The following is a 23,847-nucleotide window of genomic DNA, read 5'->3' as shown; positions in this document are numbered from 1 at the left end:
AGCACACTATAACTTTGCCTTGCAGGTTTAAAAAACAAACAAAAACAAAAGCCAGCAGTTTACTACCGCTTTAATGCCTCTACACAGTACAAAAAGAAAAATTATTTGTATACAGCATAAATATGGAACATGAATATAGGCCTTCCTTTGTGCACTGGTGGGCAGTCATAATGGAACAGGAAGGGGCCATCCCCAAACTGTTCCCACAAAGATGAGAGCACAAAATTGTCCAATGTGCCTACAGCGCAGCCGGCTGGTTCTGGGAGGGCATCTTTTGACATCCTCCTGTGCATCTGCTTCTCGTGCACCCCCTGGGTCCGCAACATCCACCAGATCACGGATCACAGTATAGAGTCAATCCATACCTCCCAACCGTCCCGGATTTTGAGGGAATATCCCGCGATTCGCGGTAAATCCCGACGTCCCGAGAGCAGTGCTATTGTCCCGCGATTTCGGGCCCCCCCGCGATTCCCCCCCGCTCAACAACTTTGATCCGCCCCCCCGCTCAACAACTTTGATCCGTGGACCGCCCCCCCCCCCCCCCCCCCCGCTCAACAACTTAGTTTGAGGGTATGCTCATTTGCCCCTCACTCTGAAGTTGAAAAGTTGGGAGGTATGGTCAATCACAGCAGTCCTTTACCACGCGATCGCTTTGTCAAACTACAAACTACAGTGCTCATCAGTGACTGCTGACTGCTGGGCTCTGATAAAGAGGTCTTTGGAGCCTCGAAACGGATCAGCCGGCAGTGACACACCCTCATCCCCCCATTTGGAGTGTGGTTCGAGGGGTATTCACTACAGCGTTTGTCGATAAGCCTGTTGCGATTCTTTCTTTGTGAGTAGGTTTTCTATATATTTTTTTTCTATTAAACTGTTATAACGGTAACACACTAGGCTGGTGCGTCTTTTTCTTTTCTTTCTTCTTCTTCTACTAGGATACTCCCCATCCATGAAGGGCAGCAGGGCCGGTGTTACTATTTTTGGCATTTTTTCCATGGAACATTAACTGTTGGACAATCCACTCGTGTGCAGGAGAATTTGTTTTCTGTGTTTTAAAGTGCTCATCAGTGCTCATCAGTGCCCTAAGGAAAATACCCAAAACTTGGCTCATTGGAGGTACTTGAGGACTGAAGTTGAGAACCACTGCCCTACAGTGCTACTATAGTGCTCATCAGTGCCACAACAGTACCATCAGTACATCAGCAAGAGTGGGCTGGATTTGGAGTACCCACAGGGCTCATCAGTGGCATCACAGTGCTCATCGATACCACATCAGTGCCACTACAGTGCTCATCAGTGAATGCTTATCAGTGCAGCAGCAAGAGTGTGTTGGATTTGGAGTGCCCACAGTGCTCATCAGTGCCATCACAGTGCTCATACGTGCCACATCAGTGCCCTATAATACCACTACAGTGCACATCAGGGATCTACGGTGACACTACAGTGTACATCAGTGCCTTACGATGCCACTACAGTGCCCATCAGTGAGTGCTTATCAGTGCAGCAGGGTGAGTGGCCCATCACAGTGCTAATCAGTGCCACTACAGTGCTCATCAGTGCCACACAGTGCAACAGCATGAGTGGGCTGGATTTGGAGTGCTAATAGTGCCACATAAATGCCAGTGCCACTACAGTCCTATCAGTGCCACTACCAAGGGCGGACTAACAACTTATGGGGCCCCCGGGCAATAGAAGATTATGGGGCCCCCAGGCTTACAGATGGCCTTACAGATGGCCACCACGCCAGGAGGCAGTGCAGAGGCGGGGCAGCTAAAATCTCAGGATTTTCACATCAAAAGCATGTCGGTTTTGGACATATCAGGGACAGATGTAAAAAAAAACAGATTTTTACTGTCCCTGGTTTTATTGAGCCTGGCAACCCTGATGGGGCCCCCTAGTGGCATAGTGCCCGAGTGTCCCAATGGTCAGTCCGCCCCTGGCCACTACAGTGCTTATCAGTACCCAACAGTGCCACTACAGTGCTCATCAGCACCATCAGTGAGTGCTCATCAGTGACCTACAGTGCCATCAGTGAGTGCTCATCAGTGACCTACAGTGCCATCAGTGAGTGCTCAGCAGTGCCGCTACAGTGCCCTATTAGTGCTTATCAGTGCCCAATAGTGCATTTTCATTTTCTTTCCACATTCTCCAAAAATGTGCAGAAACAAATAACACGTTCAAAAGACTCATAATGCCTTATAGAATATACGTTGGGGTTTTTGATTTTCCAAAATGGGGTCATTATGTGGGTGGTTACATTGTCCTGGTGCTCCAGGGCCTTCAAATGTGTAATAGGTTGTCAAGAAATTAGATGTCCCTAGAACACCTAACGGTGCTCCCTGCATGGTGGGCCTCTGTATGTGGCCAGGTTGTGAAAAAGTTTTATCCCCTTTCACACTGAGGCTCTTTACAGGTGCTATAGCGCCTGCCAAGTGCTCTCCCTTCACTCCAATGTCCAAGGGCTTTCACACTGGAGCAGTGCGCTGGCAGGACGCTCAATAAAGTCCTGCAAGCAGCATCTTTGAGGAGCTGCAGGAGCGGTGTAAACACCGCTCCTACAGCGCCCCTGCCTATTGAAATCAATGGGCAGTGCTGGCAAAGCGACGCTGCAGGGGTGCTTTGCGGGCTCTTTTAACCCCTTTTTCGGACATTAGCGGGGGTTAAAAGATCGCCCGATAGCAGCAGAAAAACACAGCAAAAACTATGGTAAAGCGCCGCTAAAAATAGCAGCGCTTTACCACTAACGCCAACGTGAAAGTGCCCTTACACATGTGGTATCGCCATACTCGGGAGGAGTTGCAGAATGTGTTTTTGAGTGTAATTGCAAGTATGCATACAGTATGATGTGTGAGAGAAATAACCTGTTGATATAACGATTTCTAAAAAAAAATCTCAAAATTTCAATTTTTACAAAGAATTGTGGGAAAAAAATTACAACTTGAAAAACTCACCATGCTTCTTAATAAATAGCTCAAGATGTCTAATTTCCAAAAGGGGATCATTTGGGGGTGTTTGTACTTTCCTGGCTTGTTAGTGTCTCAAAAAATTAGAAAGGCTGTCAGTACTTCAGGTGTGATCAATTTCAAATGATAGGCACCATAGCTTGTAGACTCTTTTACAAAGACCAAATGATTTATACTGATTTGGATTATTTTTACCAAAGATTTGTAGCAGTATGCATTTTGGGCAAAATTTATGAAGAAAAATTACTAGTTTTTTTCTGTTCGAAAATTTTGTAAAAACATTAAATTTTTCTTAGCAACATTTTTTTTTTATAGCGCAAAAATTAACCACTCGAGACCCGCGCTATTGACAAAAGGCGTCAACAGCGCGGCTCTCAAGTGCCGGGTGGACGTCTTTTTAAAAGCATTACCCGCGCGCGCCACTGGGTGGCACGCAGCGGGTAAACACTGTCCCGGCGCTTCGCTGGGAAGCCAATGCGTATACCTGGCGGCCGCGATGTCCACCGAGTACACGTGATCGTCGGGAACACAGCAGGGATGTGGAGCTCTGTGTGTAAACACAGAGCACCATGTGCTATCAGAGGAGAGGAGAGCGATCTGTGTACATAGGGACACAGCATCGGTCACCTCCCCCAGTCACCCCCCTCCCCCCACACAGTTAGAACACACCCAGGATACACATTTAACCCCTTCCTCACCCCCTAGTGTTAACCCCTTCCCTGCCAGTGACATTTATACAGTAATTAGTGCATTTTTATAGCACTGATCGCTGTATAAATGTGAATGTCCCAAATTTGTGTCAAAAGTGTCCGATACGTCCGCCGCAATATCGCAGTCCCAATAAAAATCGCAGATCGCCGCCATTACTAGTAAAAAAAAAAAATAATAAAAAAAATCATAATTCTGTTCCCCATTTTGTAGGCGCTATAACTTTTGCGCAAACCAGTCGCTTATTGCGATTTTATTTATTTTTTTACAAAAATACGTAGAAAAATACATATTGGCCTTAACTGAGGAAAAATATATATATATTTTTTTAAATTGGGATATTTATTATAGCAACAAGTAAAAAATATATATATATTTTTTAAATTGTTGCTCTTTTTTTGTTTATAGCGCAAAAAAATAAAAACCGCAGAGGTAATCAAATACCACCAAAATAAAGCTCTATTTGTGGGGAAAAAAGGACATCAATTTTGTTTGGGAGCCACGTCGCACGACCGCGCAAATGTCAGTTAAAGCAACGCAGTGCCGGAAGCTGAAATTTCGCATGGGCACGAAGGGGGTTTATGTGCCCAGTAAGCAAGTGGTTAAAAAACCTAGTGGGGATTAAATAACACCAAAATAAATCTCTATTTGTGAGGAAAAAACGACAAACGTTTCAAAAAGGTACAGTGTTGCATGGCTGAGTAATTTCCATTAAAACTGTGAGAGCACCGAAAGCTGAAAATTTGCCTGGTTAGGAAATGCATGCAACAACGCATCAAAAATGTGGGTTTAAAAATACAAAGTGCACCGCAAAACACACCTGCAAACCGCATCAACAACAACCGCATAGATGTGAACCTAGGCTAAAGGCAAAACTTTTATTTTAGTTTTTGATGAAAAGGGATTAGAACATTTTTCCCCCACTGGAGCAAATTAAACCTCACATTCCATTATGGTATATAGCCATCCCGTCTAGTGCTCTTTTTTTGCCACCCAGTATTAATTCTGTCCATTACAGAATGTGTGCATATATGTAGGAGTGATGTATGTCTTAATATGTGTGTATGTTAGTTAGTAATGCAGGTTTGTTAGTGTAGGCTAGGGGTCTCTAAACAAATGGCTAGTTTACTGTCCTGTAGCCTTTAGGGGGGCCGCACTACGGCCAGTGAGAGAAGAGATTGTCTTGGCATCAGTGGGATTAAACAATGCCCCATAATATAGAATGGATTACAAACGCTGGACAGACTGGATTACATCGCTGGAATGTTTTTTTTTTTTTTTTTTAATAAAGGACTTATCCCAACTGTGTCTGTGTTTAACATTTTTGACACTTTCTTTTGTGAAATGGCAGGGGTACAATGTACCCCGTTACCAATTCACATGGAGGGGTGGAATCTGGGGGTCCCCTTTGTTAAAGGGGGCTTCCAGATTCCAATAAGCCCGGGCAAGGGTTGTGGGGATGAGACCCTTGTCCCCATCAACATGGGGACATCCTGCCCATGTTGAGGGCATGTGGCCTGGTACGGATCAGGGGGGGGGGGGCACTCTCTTGTCCCCCCTCTTTTCCTGCGGCCTTCCAGGTTGTGTGCTAGGATAAGGGTCTGGTATGGATTTTTTGGGGGGGCCACACCATTTTTTTTATTTTTGTGCAGGGTTCCCCTTAATATCCATATCAGACCTGAAGGGCCTGATAATGGACTGGGGAGGGGGCACGCTTTTTTTTGGTTCGGGGTTCCCCTAAATATTTATACCAGACCCAAAGGGCCCGATAATGGACTGGGGGGGGCTGGCGTTTTTTTCAATGACTTTGATTTGTATTGCCGAGACTCGACATTTCATGAATAGCCGCGAGTAGCTTTAAATTACTTTTTTTCCTTTAGAAATGACATTTTGTGCAAGGACAGTTCTAAACTTGGGAAACTACTTTATGCACTACTTTACAGGAATACTATAGACACCCCCCAGGTACGAAATTTAAAGGAACATTTCACTTTTATTGTTTCACTTTAAGCATTATTAAAATCACTGCTCCCGAAAAAACGGCTGTTTCAAAACTTTTTTTTGCATTGATACATGTCCCCTGGAGCAGGACCCAGGTCCCCAAACACTTTTTATAACAATAACTTGCATATAAACTTTTAAAATGAATATTTAGATTTCTCCCATAGACTTTTAAAAGGGTTTTTGGCTTTTCATATTTGCCGCAAACACCCCAAATTTCTTGCTGAACGGGCGAACAGCCAATGTTCGAGTCAAACTCATGTTCGACTCGAACATAAAGCTCATCCCTACTGGGCACACACTAATCACCCCATGTGCATTTGCATTATCCTGGGACAGCACCAGGTTAGTGGTCGGTGGGTGCCTGTGGCCAGTGTAAATGCCCCCATTATATTAAAGGCTAGGTTCAACTTTAGGAACACGTTATACCCTTATTTAGGGTGTAACGTAATATGCTCCCAAATCAGCTGTCTCCGCCCGCCACCACAGCCTCTTCCCTGTGACAGCAGGTGGCGCTCATGTGTGTTTGAGCTTTGGGGTGCGCAACCTAATGCAATAGGCTGCGCACACCTATCATCAGACTGCATTGTGTGGATGTGCTCCCATGTTCTCTGTATTGGAGCAGTCGGCTGACACAGAACAAGATGGCCAATCTGATTTCATGCAGATTAGTGCCAGTGTGTGGAAGTTATCATAGGCATTAACAGATCTCATTGTCAGACAGAGGTTGTGTAAATCTAGTTCACAGCATAGCTTGGGACATCTCAGAGAAATGGGGAAATTATTTAAGCTACCAAACAACCATCGGAGGAATGAGGAAATTACCCAAGCTACTACACAACCATCGGAGTACATCAGACTGGATGCAAACATTTACATTTGCCTGCGTGTTTCCAGCCAGCTAGATTTTGGGTGAGTCTCCTCTTTTGGTGGCTGGTGGTAAGATATCATGAGTGGGTGTTTGTACCAACCATAGAAGGAATATTGCCTTGTTTTGCTAACCTGTAACCGATAGTGAGAGCAGTGTATGTGGTCTCCAAATCCTGTGTACAAGTCTACTTGAGAGCCAAGTGTACTGATCAGAGGTGTCAGACATAAGGTTTCCCACAAGGCTGTATTCTCTGGATGGTGGCAGAATAAATATTACCATGTGCTTGTTGTGGTGTTTATAGCTACTACCATTATCTGCATTGGGGAAACGTGGGGTCCTTGTGATAATTGTCTATGCTGGTTGACTTACAAACACGATTAATGGGTAGCGATACCTTATGGACCACGCGGCTCCCTCATTTATGTATTCCCCTAGTAACTCGAGCCGAGCGGTCTCCGAGTATTTCCGAGTCTCTCCGCCCCCCCACCTCTGGCCACATGCCGTATTGCATGCCATAGAAGTCAATGTGGAACAAATTATCTTAATTTCCATTGACTTCTATGGGGAAACTGGCTTTGATATGCGAGTGCTCTGGATTACAAGCACTGTAACGGATTATGCTTGTAATCCAAGGTTCCACTGTATATATTTATGTAGCAAGGTCCCAGGCGTCCTTTGGTCTAATGAGAACCTCCAGGGCCAGAGATAGCTGACATCCTTCTGTATGGTTGCAAGGCATAGTGGGTGCAGTACGGATATATTTATTGGGCGCCAGACACTTAAAATAACTTTGGGAGAGAGGGTTAGGGCCAGAATACCCTTAGGTAGTTGCAAGATTAATTGGCAGACTCCGATACTTCAACAGGAAAACAGCCATGCGGGGAAAGGCATCCAGCAAGACACCACATCTGCATGTGTAGGAGTGCTGTCTCCTATGGCAATAGTCTTTAACAGTTTCTAACACAAAGTGAAACAGTTCCTTCACTTCCACTACAATCACTCCTTGTAGTTCTTTAACCCACTGAGATACCAGTCTCTCTCACTAGACTAGTTGATTCACTGCCACTAAATCCCTTGAGCTCCTCCAATCATTACTGTAGTATCTTCCTCAAGTGTCATCCCCACTTTTCCGCTGGGTCCCTAGCTTGGTACTCAAGATACTTATCAAGCTTCAGCCCTCTGGCCTGCTCGGTCCCTGGCTTGACATACAAGGCTGCTCTGCAAACGTAACCTCCACTGGCTGGGTCCCTGGCTTGATACCCACTTTGATACCCGCTGAAGTTTCCTGATTCTTCACCGTCCCCGTTTGGTGAGAATACTGCTCCGGTACTTGCTATAGCTACTCACTGTGGCCCCCGGTAATAAGGTGACAGCTTTCCCTCTACTTCCAACTACGTCAGGTTCTCCGGCGGGCAGAACCGCAACTTCTGGTTGGACTGGAAGCCGCAATCCCAACCCTGCGCTGCTCTCTTGCTTCTAGATACGCCCTCAGACAGCCTAGCAGCCAGATGTGCCCGGGATAGGCCCAAACTCTGGCCTAGCAGCCTGGGCAATACATCACACATCCACCCAGACAGCCATCCAGGTGGCACAAAACACAGATCACCTGACTTCACCCAAATATATAGGTTTTCCCAGTAAGCCAAGAGTTTCAAGAAAACCCCTGGCCATTGGCTGAGATGCTCCCATACACCCATAATCTGACCTTGCATTGCCCTTCTCGTATCTAATGCCACCAGGTACCCGGCCACCTAGAAGAGAAAAGTGCAGCTATGCCAGACTTACGGAGAAATCAATTGATCCCTAACAATTACCGTAGCCAAGGTTGTTACTCCTGGCAGGTAAATTCAGGAGCAAACCTGCCTAAACTCCAGGGTGCTACATCTATATACAGATGTACAGTACCCATCAATCCCCCATAGGCCTAATAATGCATTATGCTTCAACCCTCCTCCCCTTTTTCTTTTTAACCACTTCAATACCAGGCACTTTTTTTTTAATCCAGCAAACTTTTAGTGCTGAGAAAAGTGATGCGTACAGAAAGCTTTGGAGCACAACATAGGCCCAATGTTAGCACAGACTTACAAAATAAATAATCATTCATGATTAGGGATAAGCCCAATGTTCAAGTTGAACGTAGTGTTCGCGGCAAATACGAAAGCCGCGGAACACCCTTTAAAAGTCTAGGGAAAAAAATATAAAGTGCTCATTTTAAAGGCTTATATGCATGGTATTGTCATAAAAAGTGTTTGGGGACCCGGGTCCTGCCCCAGGGGACATGTATCAATGCAAAAAAAGTTTTAAAAAACTGTTGTTTTTTGGGAGCAGTGATTTTAATAATGCTTAAAGTGAAACAATAAAAAGTGAAATATTCCTTTAAATTTCGTACCTGGGGGTGTTTATAGTATGCCTGTAAAGTGGCGCATTTTTTCCGTGTTTAGAACAGTCCCTGCACAAAATGACATTTCTAGAGGAAAAAAAGTCATTTAAAATTACTTGCGGCTATAAAGAATTGTCGGGTCCTGGCAATACAGATATCAGTCATTGAAAAAAAACAGCATGAGTTCCCCCCCCCCCAGTCCATTACCAGGCCCTTTGGGTCTGGTATGAATATTAAGGGGAAGCCGAACCAAAATGTAAAAAAAAAATTGCATGGGGGTCCCCCCAAATTCAATATCCCATCAGTATTATTAACATGCAACAATTTTTTTCTTTTAATTGCATTTTGGTTTAATTACGTGTGTCACTAAGTACCATCTGAAAAGGGTGCACAACCTGGGTAGGGGCTGTGGAGCATGCTAAAGTGAGGTACCTGAGTTTGTCGTAGTAGAAAAAAAAATTGACAATTAAGTAGCCAGGTAATAGACATTCATTTCGGGTAGGGCAGTTCCACACAATTCTGTGGGGTTTTTCAGGGCTCCCCAAGATAGCTTTTGAAGGGGGTTACCCAAAACAAATTAATTAAGAATGGAGTCCATAGTTTTAAATACCCCAAGTGGCAGATCAGTTGGGGAGTGCCAGAAAATATATAGGCGTTTGGGCAACAGGATCATTTTTATCAAGTTGATGCGGCCCATGACCTCAAGGGGAAGACACGCCCAGGTTTGGGGTTTGGATTTAATTAGCATGTTTAGGGGTTCTACATTGAATCTAGTATATTCTTCCAGGGGAACGAGTGACTTGGATTCCCAGATATTTAATTTGGCTAGCTGTTATCAAAGGGAGGTGGGCTTTATCAGCGTTTTGGGGGACCCCAGTCTAGGGGGAAAATCTAGGACTTGTCCCATGAAATTTGGAGGCCGGAGAACGCCCCAAAGCATTCAATAAGATTCAGAGCTGCTGACAGAGAGGGACCCGCATCTTCTAGATGCAACAATATATGATCAGCATAAAGGCTAATGGTTTCTACCAGGGATCCCGACCTTAACCACTTAACCCCCGAACCATTTTGCTGGTCAATGATCGGGCCACTTTTTGCAATTCGGCACTGCGTCGCTTTAATTGCGCAGTTATGCGACGTGGCTCCCAAACAAAATTGGCGTCCTTTTTTTCCCCACAAATAGAGCTTTCTTTTGGTGGTATTTAATCACCTCTGCGGTTTTTATTGTTTGCGCTATAACCAAAATAGTGCAACAATATTGGAAAAAATTCTATATTTTTTACTTTTTGCTATAATAAATATCCACAAAAAATATATAAACAAACATTTTTTTTCCTCAGTTTAGGCCGATGCGTATTCTTCTATATATCTTTGGTAAAAATAAAAATAATAAGCAATTATTGATCGGTTTGCGCAAAAGGTATAGCGCCTACAAAATAGGGGATAGTTTTATGGCATTTTTATTAATATTTTTGTTTTACTGGTAATGGCGCCGATCAGCGATTTTTATTGTGACTGCGACATTATGGCAGACACATCAGATACTTTTGACACATTTTTGGGACCATTGTCATTTTTACAGCGATCAGTTCTATAAAAATGCACCGATTACTGTGAAAATTACACTGGCAGTGAAGGGGTTAACCACTAGGTGGCGCTGAAGGGGTTAAGTATGCCTAGGGATGTGTTCTGACTGTAGGGGGGCTAAGCTGTGTCTGACACTACAGTGATCACAGCTTCCGATTACAGGAAGCTGTGTACACTGTCCTGTCACTAGGAAGACTGGGGAAATGCTTGTTTACATAAGCATTTTCCCCTTCTTCCTCACCGTGACACGATCGCGGGTATGCATTCGGACCGCGGGACCCGCGGTCGGAGTCACGGAGCTCCCGGCAGGCGCGCGCGCCCACAATGCCGGCTTCTTAAATTATATATATCTATGTCCTTCTGCCTGTCCGTGCCATGCTGTCGACGTATATAGTCGTGCGCTACTCGGCAAGCAGTTAAGTGCTCTTATGTCTGGGTGTTCTCTGATGGCTATTGCCAGTGGCCCCACAGTCAGGGGCCCGGATTCAGAGAGCAATTGCGCCTGTGTAACCATAGTTACGCAGCGCAATTGCTTACTTGCCCCGGCGTAACGACTTCTCCTGATTCAGAGAGCTTGTTACGCCGACTGCAGCCTAAGATATGCGTGGCATAAGGCTCTTATGCCCTCATATCTTAGGCTGCATTCTTACGCAGGCCGCTAGGTGGCGTTCCCGTTGTGGTCAACGTATAGTATGCAAATTGCATACTAACGCCGATTCACAACGTTGCGCGAGCCCTGCGTACGCAGTTTACGTCGTTTGCGTACGGTGGTTTTTGCGTAAGGCTGCCCATGCTAAAAGCAGGGGCAGCCAATGCTAAGTATACCCGTCGTTCCAGCGTCGCGAAATTTAAAATTTAGGCCGTTTGCGTAAGTGAATCGTGAATGCTGCTGGACGCCATTCACGTTCACTTTGAAGCAAATGACGTCCTTGCGACGTCATTTGCCGCAATGCACATCGGGAAAGTTTCCCGACGGAGCAGATATCTTTTTTTAATATCTATGCGGATCGGCGGCGGATTGTAAAATAGTAAGTGACCGGATTTATATTATAAAAACGCAGGATGAAAGGACATACATTTAAAAAATGCTAATTGTGGTTGGAACTCCGCTTTAAAGCGGGAGTTCACCCAATTCTTTTTTTTTTTCTCGTTTCCCCTTAGATTCCTGCTCGTTTTGTCTAGGGGAATCGGCTAGATGTTTTAAAATATGAGCTGTACTTACCCGTTTTCGAGATGCATCGTCTCCGTCGCTTCCGGGTATGGGTCTTCGGGAGCGGGCGTTCCTTCTTGATTGACAGTCTTCCGAGAGGCTTCCGACGGTCGTATCCATCGCGTCACTCGTAGCCGAAAGAAGCCGAACGTCGGTGCGGCTCTATACTGCGCCTGCGCACTGACGTTCGGCTTCTTTCGGAAAATCGTGACGCGATGGATGCGACCGTCGGAAGCCTCTCGGAAGACTGTCAATCAAGAAGGAACGCCCAGTCCCGCAGCCCATACCCGGAAGCGGCGGAGAAGATGCATCTCGAAAACGGGTAAGTACGGATCATATTTTAAAACAAATTGCCGATTCCTCTAGACAAAACAAGCATGAAGCTAAGGGGAAAAGGTGTTGGCTATGGGTGAACCTCCGCTTTAAGTTAAAAGCCGTATTTTTGTTGGGCATGAAGGGATGGGGGGAGGGGGGGAGACATAATATGCAAGTAGTAACACTTCAAACCCACCAAACATAGCATGCAGCAATATGTCCCTGCCCCGAGGATCCGTACTCAATGTTAGAAGTTGGAATTGGGTGCGTTTGGTTATAAGAATTGCCACACCGCGGGAGTGGGGAGAGTGGGGGCGGGGCTTGGTACACCCAGCCTATCCAGGGTTTTTTGAGTGTAAGTTGAAGGTGGCCTGTAAGGTGCATTTCTAATAAAATATACACATCAGCCTGCATGGCTTTAATATGAGAGAGGACAGCAGTGCGTTTGGGTCTGGCACGCATTCCTCTGACATTTTTATGTCACTAATTCAATAGGTACCATAACGGGAGATGTAGAGTAGATATGTGCAGACAGAAGCCCAGAGCAGGAAATACAGTATAACAGAGACCACATAGTGTCATAACATTGTACCAAGGCGTCAACTAACCGGCAGGTAACAAAAGCAGAACTACATATTGTAACCACAGAGCAAAGCACTTGCTGTGTTGTAAGAATAGGATAACCAATACTGCAAAAATCATTAATGAGGTAAGAACAGTTGCTGTATAAAATCACTGGTGAGTACACATTGCACATACCGTGTTTCCCCCGAAAATAAGCCTGGGTCTTATATTAATTTTGGCAACAAAAGACACAGTAGGGCTTATTTTCGGGGTAGGTCTTACCATGTAATGTGCTGTCTTCTCTCCCCCCTCTCTCTCTGCCTGTTACGAATCCCCAGTGTTAAATGAGTTAAAATGCTTGTAAAATCCTATAATCCACTCTATTACAGTATTATATAATGTACAATGTGTGCGTTTCTGTAATTTAATTGTGTCAAATATCTTTGTATAGCGCCGTTCTGCGCTTCTGTGACCCGCAATTATATTACAGAAACACACACATTGTACATTATATAATACTGTAATAGAGTGGGTTATAGGATTTTAAAAGCATTTTAAACTAGGGCTTATTTTCAGGGTAGGGCTTATATTGCAGCCCTCCTGGAAAATAACGCTAGGTCTTACTTTCGGGGTAGGTCTTATTTTCGGGGAAACACGGTATAATAAAAATAACTGAGAAAAAAAGGGGAAAAAATAAAAACTGAAAAACTGTCATGGTTTAGAGTGAACTGCAGACACTGGACCAGCCCAAAAATACACAACCGAGGTTGCTTAGGGAAGTGTGTGCTGGCCAGGGAAACTCAGCTTGAACAGTGGATATGATCCAAACATAAGAAAATAAACAAAGTTCCAGCACTAAAGTGCTAAAGGGGGCGAACAATCGCTCAAAAGCCTGCCATGGTGCAGGGGGCCCAGCTGAGTGCCGGGCATGCCTTGGAACATGGCTCACCTGGAGTTTTAGGGCCCTTTCACACTGGTGCGTTTTTGCCGCGTTTATGCGGTAAAAATAGCGCTATTAAAACGCTCATAAAACGCTCCACATGTCCCCTCTATTGAAATGAATTAAAAACCGCTGTAAAAACTGCATTTTTACCGCGATTTTACCGCGTTTTTAATTCATTTCAATGGAGAGGGGCATGGGGAGCGTTTTAATAGCACTATTTTTACCGCAAAAACGCGGCAAAAATGCACCAGTGTGAAAGGGCCCTTAATCTTAGTCCATGGGGCCGTTGTTGGTCCATGGAAAAGTCTCCAGGGACTCCAGCCAGTATACAGTGAGTGGGAGTGAGGGGATGCTTGGGTGGATATTAAAGGGGGAATGTTCCAGTCTGCGTCAAGGAGTGTTTGAGGAGAGGGAGAGAAATTTATGGTGGAAAAAACTCATAGTTCGATGTAAACAAATGAAGGAGAAATGGTGTGCTGCCGGGCATCGCAAATAAGGCATCAGTTGAGGGTATCCAGGCGCATGGATCACGATGGAGGTTGATTAGCATTGTCGCGGCCAGGCCCGGATTTCCCACAAGGCCACCGAGGCCAGGCCTTGGGGCGGCAGGGCGCCAAGGGGCGGCAGCGGCATGGAGTCCCCTGACGCCCAAAACATACAGTTAAGGGTGGTAAGTTGTGGGGGAATCCGCTCGTTCGTTAACAAGTGATTGTAAAATGTGTGCTCCCGTCCGTCCTCCCCTCTCCCACACCCCCCCCCCCCCCACATACCTCTCTCTGCTGGCTCTGTCTTTGGGACTCTGTCCTCCCCCCGGCCACCGAGTCTGTCTCCTGTCCCTGCCACCGATGTACACAGTGAGAGGGGTGAGCTGTGCTCTTCCCATCTCAGCTGTAACAGGAGTTCTAGCACAGTGCTAGGACTCCTATTTTGGAGGTGACAGGATCAATAAAGAGAACCTGTCACCTCCAATTGCTATCACACATGGAATTGTTTTCTCCTGTGTGATAGCAATAAACTTAAGTGAATTTTTTTTTAAAATAAATACATAAATAAATAAATAAATAAATAAATAATAAGAAATAATAATTAAAGTAATAAATAAAAAATAAAGAATAAGAAAAATAATAAGAAAATTATACAAAAATAAAAAAAAAGTAAACGACAAGCTACAAATAAATAAAAAAAGTGATAAAAAAGTAAAAAAAAAAGAAGCAAAAAATATTTAAACTAACCATTTGCCATTCCCTGTTGATTTTTTTTGGGGGGGGGGAGGTTCGGTTGGCAGGGAGGGGGTGCGTTGCGGAACCTGGCCTTGGGGCGGCAGGGAGAGCAAATCCGGCCCTGGTCGCGGCACTCCAGCCATGAGATTACCCGTAATCTGGGAGAGTACAGCGTAGCATACTTCAGAACCGCAGCTGGCGCTTGACCTCGGTAAATTGGGTGCGGTGACTCCATTCTCGGGTGAGCCCGAGAATGGAGTCGCAGTCACTAAAGTTCATAAACTTGGCAATAAAGGTGCACGGAGGGGCACCACTAGAAGGGGTCTGGCAGCCAAGCGGTAAGCGCTTTCTACAACAAAGGAGGCTGAGAAGGCTTCCCTACCATAGGTGGTGATGAGCAAATTCTCTAGGAAGGCGTGTGGATCTGAGCCCTCTGAGCCCTCCAAGCCCTCAGGCAGACCCACAAAGCGAAGGTTGCAGCATCTCAGCCTATTTTCTCCAAGTCATCTTCCTTCTGCATGACGGACTGGAGCTGGTGCTGCACTTGCTCAGTGGAGACCCTTCGCAATCTTCTACTCAGTCTCTGTCACATAGTTTCTGTAAGTCTTGTCTGAGTAGGGAGGCATCCATTTTCACCTCTTCAATTTTGGAGGTTGGGGTGGTTTGGCACTGTGAGATAGCACTGTGGCACTGTGAGATAGCATTGAGTACCTTGGCGGTGTTTCAGGCGGCTAGCTCAGACTCTGCAGGAAGCTTGTGTCATCTTACCTCATGGTCTCCTGCTCCTCATGGCGGAATTTGTCCAGCTTGTTAATAGCTTCAGACACCCTTTTGGGAGGCGACATCTTTGGGTGTACTGTACCCCAGGAGTGAATGTGGCAGCTGGAACAATCAGGTTATCCCAATGATCTTTAATTACAGAAGTAATGGCTAGGGGAACTCTCAGCTAAAGTGTGCTACACCATGCCGCGCTATACTGGGCACTTGTACCCAGGGCTCAAGTCGTGCGGGAACGCGTAGAAACGGAGTTCCTGCACTTTTTTCACAGCAGGAACGCAGTTCCCTTTGCAGGACGAGAGCAGCCGAGCCGCCCGAGGCCAATCCTTCACTAAGCGGCGATGCCCAGCTCGAGTCACTTGCTTAAAGTTCTTTCTAAATCCTGCGTTAATTTGCGGCAGACCTCCGCAATGTCTCTTGGGAACAATGACAAAAGCTCCCAGGAGACATTGCGGCATCGAGGAAGTGACGGAATACTTGCACACTACCTGATGAATCCATATACAGGAAGCGGCCAGTAACATAAAGGATTACTAAGGTACAGTGGATCGAAAAAAAAAAAAATGCGGTTTAGTAATTATGCATATGAGCGTATCATTTCTTTTTTTGGGTGGGGGAGTGAATCTTGGGTGGGAGTTCCCACACTTTTTTCCCCAGGACTTGACCCCTGCTTGTACCCCATTCCTGCCCAGGCCAATTTTCAGCTTTCGGCGCTGTCGCACTCTAAATGACAATTGCGTGGTCATGCAACACTGTACACAAACTACGTTTTTATCATTTTGTTCACACAAATAGTGCTTTCTTTTGGTGGTATTTATTTAGCAAAAAATAAATATCCCAGTGGTGATAAACAAAAAAAAAGTGAAAATGTTCAAAAGTTTAGCAAATAAAAAAATGTCTTCATAAATCTAGACCAAAATATGTTCTGCTACATTTCTTTGGTGAAAAAAAAAAAAAAACACATATCAATGTATATTATTTAGTCTGTAGGAAAGTTATAGGCCCAGATTCACAGAGAGCTGGCACACATTACGCCGCCGTAGCGCAAACAATGTACGCTACACCAACGCAGCGCTGGGTTTCGAAGGCGTACGCCGGCGTAGGTGGAAGTGGGCGTGAGCCATGCAAATGAGGCGCGACCCCATGCAAATGATGACGACAGATACGTATCACGAACTGCGCATGCACATGAACGCATCCCCCCGTGCATGCTCACAACCACGTCAGAACAACTGCCTAAACTTAGCCGGATCACTGCGTATGGCGTGAACGTAACCTACGCCCAGCCAGACACACGTCCAACGTAAAATACACCGGCTTGTGTTACCTGGTGCAGACCTTTGCATGTCTGCTGCTGGTTTGCACCTCCTTTATGGGGCATAACTTTACGCCCGACGTACAACTTACGCACACCTCGCGTAGCCTGCGCCGGGCGCACGTACGTTCGTGAATCGCCGTATTTCCCTCATTTGCATATTTGAATAGCTAATCAATGGGAGCGCCACCATGCGTCCAGCCTAAATGTGCGCCCATCCTACGCCAGGGTAGGCAAGTTACGTCGGTGGGGTGAAGCCTATTTTTAGGCGTATCTTAGTTTGTGGGTCTGGCGCACAGATACGGCGGCGCACATTTTCACTTACGTCGGCGTAACTTGTTATACGTTGGCGTAAGTGCTTTGTGAATCCGGGCTCTCGAGTCTACAAACTTTGGTTTATATTTGAAAATGTATCAATTCTGATGCACTGACAGCCGATCTCATTTCTTGAGGCCCAAAAGTTGTCAGTGCCTCCGACCAGGACAGAGCCCTCTGTGAGCACAGGTGATTCTCTTCCTGGGAAATTAGCCAGAAATCAAATCAAGCAGTTGGAAACCAGCATATAACATACAGAAGTATATTTATGCAGTCTAGTATGGAAATAATACAAGCTTTCATAAGAAAATATTAATAAATGTACATTGGATGTCTGTACTAACAGATATTATCACCAAAGGGTCCAACAAGAGTTCTGGTGGATTTATGCACATATACCCAGCTATACAGTATACAGTAGTTATTATAGGTGTTGTAAAGGTTCGTGTTTTAGAAAAAACAAAAAACAAACATTCTTACATCCTCTGTGCAGTTGGTTTTGCACAGAAGGGCCCTGATCCTCCTCTTCTGGGGTCCCTCAGCAGCGCTTCTGGCTCCTCCTTTTCTCGAGTGCCCCGTCAGAGAAGTGCTCTCCCTCAGGGACACCTGTGTGTGACACAGACAGCAGGACTCGGCCCCGCCCCCGGCGCCCGCATCATTGGATTTGATTGACTGCAGTGGGAGCCAATGGCTGCGCTGCTATCAATCTAGCCCAAAAGGACACGAGACACCGGCTAGAGCTGGTGTGCTTATCCCTGGTGCAAGAAAGAGAGTTCAGTTAAGTAAAATGGGGGCATTGGGGGGCTGCTGCACTGCAAGAGGTTTTTCACCGCAATGCATAGAATGCATTAAAGCGGAGGTCCACCCAAATTTTAATTTTTTTTTAAAAGCCAGCAGCTACAAATACTGCAGCTGCTGACTATTAAAAAATTTCACTTACCTGTCCAGCACGCCCGCAATGTCGGCAGACGAGGCCGAGCAATCGCTCTTCTCTAGGATGCTGCTGCCGCCATCCCCGTTGAGGGAATCAGGAAGTGAAGCCTTGTGGCGGAAGTTTCATTTTTGTGTGGAACACCGCTTTAAGGGTGAAAAACCACAAGGGTTTACAACCCCTTTGAGGCCTCGTACACACGACCGAACATGTCTGCTGAAACTGGTCCGCGGACCAGTTCCCGCGGACATGTTCGGTTGTGTGCAGGGCTGACCGGACAATTTTCCGTCCGACTGGACAGGTTTCCAGTGAACAAATGTTTCTTAGCATGCTAAGAAACATGTCCGCTGGAACCATGTCTACCGGACATGTCCGATGGTCAGTATGACTCATCGGACATGTCCGCTGGCCCGCGAACCCGCGCATGACGTCGAAGTGATTCGACGCATGCGCGGAAGCATTGAACTTCCGCGTCAGAGAACGTCGGTGTCTTATACGTCACCGCGTTCTCTGTCCGCGGGGATTTTGGTTTGATGGTGTGCACAACCATCAGACCAAAATCTCCGAGCGGACATGTCCGATGAAAACGGTCCGCGGACCGTTTTCATCGGACATGTCCCCTCGTCTGTACGAGGCCTAATAAGGATACCTCCAGATGAATGTTGCAGAAACATTCCCCTGAGGGTGAACAAGATGTAGCGTTTATCTTGGTGGGAGACCTGAAGACAAGATCTGCAATCATGGGGAGATCATCCAGCTGTTGTTCAACTAGCATGGAATCTGTCATAAGCATATACATCCTACTGCCATAAGGATATACAGTAGATATACACTGAAAAAACCTATGGACAACTGCAGTTAAAGTGGTTGTAAACCCTCTTCTATACCCAGTGAAGTGAACAACCTCAGATGATACACAGAGATCAAAACAAATCTCCCTACATACATTTTACTTGTATATCTGCAGTTTTTTCCCTTTCTGCATTCTTTAGAAAGTGTACATTGTGTTAGAAATGTTTCTTCCCATTTCAGCAGTGGGTGGGGAGTCTGGGCTTACACTGTGTGAGAGCTGATTGAAGGAAAGGCACACACCCCCAATCCACATAGGTAAATGAACGAAGAAACTTGCAGAGCTGTACTGTGAATAGAGCAGCTCTCTGCTAATCTATCGCCTAAGCTCCCTCACCAACACAAATTTCCAGCTGCTTTTATCTCCTGTGTAAGAGAGCTTATCACAAGTGACTTTGCTGATAACAGAGGAACAGGGTACCATAAAGGGCTTTGGAAAGAGATAAGTAAACACTACAGACATCTGTGTGCAGGACAGATATCATGAATGGAGTTTAAATCCCCACGAATGGGCTTTACTATAAGAACATAATAATACATTCTTATTAATCTCTGCATCTGGTCTGGGTAAAAATACAGCAGCAGTAGCAGCCCCATGTGATTCAGTTCTCTGTCTCTCCCACCACTTCCTCCTTCTGGGGCTTCTAAAGTCAGCCTCCATTGATAGGGATCTGCTGCCCTTTACTGTCTGTAGGTGGCCCTGCTGCTTATTGTTCACAGAGATTACTTATTTACAACACTTCCTAAGTAACATTTACAGAACTGCATTTAATTGTGTATTTTATATCTGCTTGGAGGTCAACTTTAAAAAATATCTAAACTCAAAAGTAAATATCTAAACTCAAAAATAAGATGATCGCTGTACTTCACACATGGTATAGGAAAGGTCTTCATGCGCTTTTGTCTTCAGACCCATATCCCCTCACTGCCTTATATGATAACCCTGCATTTCCTCAGGGAATGGGGTCTTCTGTGCTAGGCACGTTCTCTCGCATCACCTGGCCAGTGGCATACTCCTTTCTACACCCACAATCTAGATTACCCATTCTTTTTACAGAATGTAGAAATTGGCTTACTGCGTTTCATTTATCCTCTTTTTGTAGGCACCTGTTTAATTCCGGTCATATTCATCTCTGGGTATGGCTGTCCGGCTTCCCGCTGTGTAGGCCACGAATCAGCAACTCCCTGTCACACAGACCTCCTGCTGGCAGAGTCAAAACGGTATCCAGAGAGACTGTCATAGGCCGCACCTGCCTTTTTAGATCCTCTTCCAGCAGTCTGTTCTGTCCACTCAGCATTCTGTTCTTTGTAGTTCCGGTCAGTCCTGCTGGCATAGTCGCTTTAGCATTCTGAACTACACATCCCATGATGCTTTGCTCTGAATCTTCACACAGGAAAGGAAATTAACACATAGAGTCCAGCAAACAGTAGAGGGAGTCAACTCCACATTAATCACACAGAAATTGTCTCTATATTATAAGTATAATAGCCAACCCTTGCTACACGAGCCATCGGCAATGTTTGGTGGCTCAGTTCTTAGTGCAGAGATGGCAGGGGACAGCTGCAGCATCGGTCTGGTGCTCCATCCACCTAGGTAAGTATGAATCTTTAACCACTTGACCACTGGGCACGTAAACCCACTTAATAACCAGACCAATTTTCAGCTTTCGGTGCTCTCACAATTTGAATGACAATTACTTAGTCATACAACATTGTACCCAAATGAAATTTTCGTCCTTTTTTTCACACAAATAGAGCTTTCTTTTGGTGGTATTTAATCATCGTTGGGTTTTTTATTTTTTGCGCTATAAGAGAAAAAAGACTGAAAATTCTGTAAAAAAAATGAATTTTACTTTGTTTCTGTTATAAAATTTAGCAAATTTAGTATTTTTTCTTCATTCTTTTGCATAAATGTGAAAGATGAAGTTACGCCGAGTAAATAGATACCCAACATGTCACCCTTCAAAATTGCACACGCTTGTGGAATGGCGCCAAACTTTGCTACTTAAAAATCCCCATAGGCGACGTTGCAGGGTATTTTGGGGTATTGCAGAGTAGTTTGGGGTATTGCAGAGTATGGGGATATTGCAGAGTATGGGGGCATTGCAGAGTATTGGTGTTATTGCAGAGTATTGCACAGGGAGGGATGGATGGCTGGATCTGTGACTGCATTTGTCACAGATCCAGCCCGCAGCAGCTGCTGCTGCTTCCGTTCTCTCCCCTTTCCTCTCTCACACTGTACCGTTCGGTACAGAGAGGAGAGGGAGGAACCGGCGTCATCACATGACGCCGGTTTGTTTACAAGTGATCGCTCCGTCATTGGACGGAGCGATCACGTGGTAAACCGCCGCTATCAGTGGCGATTTACCGTGATCCGTGATCCGCCGGGTCCGGAGATTCCCATGTGCGCGCCCCAGAGGACGCGCGGGAGCGCGATTCTGGGAGGACGTCCATGGACGTCCTCCAGAGTTAAGCAACCGCCTTATCGTCTACAAACAAGACGATACTCGTTTGATTGCTGAACATATACTGTTTATTATAACCAGAATACAAGTCTTATATACAGTTGAGGAGGAGGAGGAGGAGGTTCCGACCTCCTGCTCATATTACTCTAACAATACACCTGTAGCCAGAAACATAAATTAACATGAGCTAATTAACTAATCCCTTAAAGCAGCTGATGTAAATCCCTAACTACAATACACATTATCATACATATCAACACAGAACTCCTTCATACAATTGCAGGGTTAATTAGCACAAGCAACAATGGGTGAAAGACTCTTAGAAGTTATACTAGATTCATTTACATTATAGCAGACAACAGACAGGTGGCTGGAGTTGAAATCGGCATCTCCTAACAGTATGTGTCCCAACATTATGAATCAGTCACTCTTTTTAATATGGCATACATAGGGTTCCCATAGTCTGTGTGTATTAGGGGGACTGGGACCTGAATCCAAAGTAACATCACCTTAAGAGTCCCCAGGCATACAGCTCACAAAGAGCACCGTCCCCCCAAATGCCAGGGCCGGTGATCGGTAGGCAAGAGGCTAGCATTCATTGCCCTCCAAAAGCCTCTGTCCCAGGTGAGTCTGTCACAGTCACCCAAGACTACGCCCTGGATTTGGACTACAAACACCTGTCTACTCCTCATCTCTTCATGTAAAAATCTCAATTTCTTTGCTAAAAAATTACTCAGAACCCCAAACATTATATATATTTTTTTTAGCAGACACCCTAGGGAATAAAATGGCGGTCATTTCAACTTTTTTCTCGCACGGTATTTGCGCAATCATTTTTCAAACGCCTTTTTTGGGGGAAAAAAAACGGTTTCATGAATTAACAAATAACAAAACAGTAAAGTTAGCCCATTTTTTTGTATAATGTGAAAGATGATGTTACGTCGAGTAAATAGATACCTAACATGACACACTTTAAAATTGCTCACACTCATGGAATGGCACCAAACTTTGGTACTTAAAAATCTCCATAGGCGATGCTTTAATTTTTTTTACAGGTTACTATTTTTGAGTTACAGAGGAGGTCTAGTGCTAGAATTGTTGCACACGCTCTAACGCACACGACGATACCTCACATGTGATGTTTAAATGGCGTTTACATATGTGGGCGGGACTTAAATGCGTGTTCAGTTCTGAGTGCGAGCTACTGGGGACACAGGCGTTTAAAAAAAATATATATATATATTTGTTTTTTTATTTCACTTTTCACTTCACTTCATTTTTTTTTTTTTTTTTTTTTACACTTTAAAAAAAAAACATTTATTATCACTTTTATTACTATTACAAAGAAAATGTAAACATCCCTTGTAATAGGAATCGCTGTGACAGGTCCTCTTTATGCAGAGATGTGGGGTCAATAAGACCCCACATCTCTCCTCCAGGCTTACAAGCATGAGATTGTGAAAAAAAAAAACGATCTCATTCCGACAGCCGCGATTGCGGCTTTGTTTACTTCCGGGTAACGGGGGCGTGACGTCATAATGCCCGGGCCTCCGACGGTCATAGAGATGACTGGTGACATCTGGTCACCAGTCATCTCTATGCTTCCCAGCCAGCACCGGCCGATTCATTCTCCGGGCCCCCGATGGCACGGGAGAGCGCGGAGAAGCACCGGATGGTGGCGGGAGGGTGGAACGTTCCCTCCCGCTGCCTATAAGAACGATCAAGCGGCGGAACTACCGCTTTGATCATTCTTATCGTGCAGAGAATCGGCGGCTGAAGACGGTGATATCTGAATGATGTCTGTAGCTGCAGGCATCATTCAGATATCACCGCACAAAGTCGAGGACATCATATGACGTCCTCGATATATATATATATATATATATATATATATATATATACACATACACACATACAGAAACTTTTTAAAGACTCCCCATACAAAGCTGGACATAGACTGTTTGAATCTCGGTCAGTTCAGCAGGGACCGGCCAAGACTCCAACCATGTATGGGCAGGCTGAATGTACCCAAGTTGATCAATTGATCAACTAGGGTACATCCATCCTGTTCGATTTTACATTTGATTATTGCTAGTGGCTCCCCCCACCGGGAGAACACAATGGCTCCATGGGAAGGATTCCCCCATCAACACGGATAGTGTTGATGTAGGAATCTAGCAATTTTCCTGCAACTGCTCAGTCAATGGCCAGCTTAAGTTGTGCCATTCAAAGAATGATTTGACTTACAGGGGATCCAACCATTCTTTTCTGTATGCACAAAAATATATTTTTATATTAGCCTTCTCCTAATACAGTTGTAACGGTCACCAGCGTTTACGATATTCCCTTCCATCAACCCACGACAGCTTATCCGACACTCCAACCATCCAACAGACACGATCCATTCCCCCAGAATTAAGACGAGACAAGCTC

At 45.2% G+C, this 23,847-nt stretch overlaps 1 protein-coding gene across 1 annotated transcript in view; it reads left to right on the top strand.

Moving 5' to 3' along the window:
- Positions 1-6,366: 6,366 nt before the first annotated feature.
- LOC120909305 (membrane-spanning 4-domains subfamily A member 4D-like) overlaps positions 6,367-23,847 on the top strand; it is a 71,021-nt gene continuing 53,540 nt past the window's right edge. The window contains exon 1 of the mRNA XM_040321053.1: positions 6,367-6,584. The gene's annotated coding sequence lies outside the window, so the exon portion shown is untranslated. The remainder of the gene's footprint in view (positions 6,585-23,847) is intronic.

Source organism: Rana temporaria, chromosome 8 (genome assembly GCF_905171775.1).
Source record: "Rana temporaria chromosome 8, aRanTem1.1, whole genome shotgun sequence".
In the NCBI taxonomy this organism is placed as follows: Eukaryota; Metazoa; Chordata; class Amphibia; order Anura; family Ranidae; genus Rana; species Rana temporaria.
This window is presented reverse-complemented; position numbering and strand designations above follow the sequence as displayed.